The 1,120-nt window shown below is 42.0% G+C and overlaps 1 non-coding gene across 1 annotated transcript; it reads right to left on the bottom strand.

Moving 5' to 3' along the window:
* Nucleotides 1-704: 704 nt before the first annotated feature.
* On the bottom strand, nucleotides 705-778 carry trnai-aau (transfer RNA isoleucine (anticodon AAU)). Its single transcript has one exon. It is a non-coding gene; the product is annotated as a tRNA-Ile (tRNA).
* Between the last annotated feature and the right edge of the window lie 342 nt (nucleotides 779-1,120).

Genomic DNA, 1,120 nt, shown 5'->3' with positions numbered 1-1,120 from the left:
CATTTCTTTAACATTTTTGATTAAACACTGACCTTTACTTTCATTGAATAGACTTATTATTTATTGTAGGCTGAATGTTTAAATGTTAGCAATTACCGCAGACGTTAGCAAAAAGTGGGCGTTTCCTGCAAAGTCATTTCTCACAAAATCAGGTGATAATGTTCGCCCAGCAATGCAACTATCTCTTTATCTATAGAGACAAAAGAAAGATATTACAGAATGATCACTCTGAATGGCCGCCCATCCATGTAAATATCTCTATTTGTAAAGACAAAAGAATGAGGTTTAATCACCGTCTTAATGTGTAGTGACTGGGTTTATTTGTGAAGATACTGATGAATGAAAACATGGTGCAACCCAAAAGAAAACCTGTCAGCTTGAGCTTTATTTTATATAGCTTTGTTCTTTCAACTTTATGTACAAAAGCAAATAGAAATAACTATATATTTTTTTTTAAAAATTCCTGAATTTTGCGCCATCTGGCTTTCTCTATGGTTCCCTACTGCCGTCTAACTCCACCTGCCACCTGAAAGAAAAAAATAATAAATTTAAAGGAAGCAAGGAGCCACAAACCGTAGAGGCTTAAAAAGGTGTGGCCTCGCACAAATCAGTGTTTTCTTGGCTATTGCTGAAGGCAGTCGAGCACCGTGTTGGCTTGTCAGTGAATCAGTCCTGAGAATTTGTCTGAAGATAAGAGCATCTCATGGCCCGTACGGGGATCGAACCCGTGACCTTGGCGTTATTAGCACCACGCTCTAACCATCTGAGCTAACCGGCCTAAGGGACACATTAAGACTTTTGCCTGGCTCCGTACCGTGAGCTAGGACGGGGCTAAGCGAAGAAGACCTTCATCGACGTCGAACTCCACCTCCCGCCATATACCGCCATATACCGCCAACCTACCGCCATATAGCTCAAACCTACCGCCGGCTAACTCCACCTGCCACCTGAAAGAAAAAATAAATGTAACAGTAACAATGAGCCACGCGCTCGTCCTCCTAAAATCCTTGGAAACCAACCAAGCCTGTAAAATCAAAGCGCTATTCATTGTATGGGGGCGAGGGAATCTCCTCAACCACCACCATCTGGATGATGGACTAAAACCCACAGCAGGAAAAAA

The sequence above is a fragment of the Ictalurus punctatus genome, chromosome 2, assembly GCF_001660625.3.
Source record: "Ictalurus punctatus breed USDA103 chromosome 2, Coco_2.0, whole genome shotgun sequence".
Lineage (NCBI taxonomy): Eukaryota > Metazoa > Chordata > Actinopteri > Siluriformes > Ictaluridae > Ictalurus > Ictalurus punctatus.
Note: the sequence above shows the minus strand (reverse complement) of the source record. Positions and strands in the feature narration are given on the sequence as shown.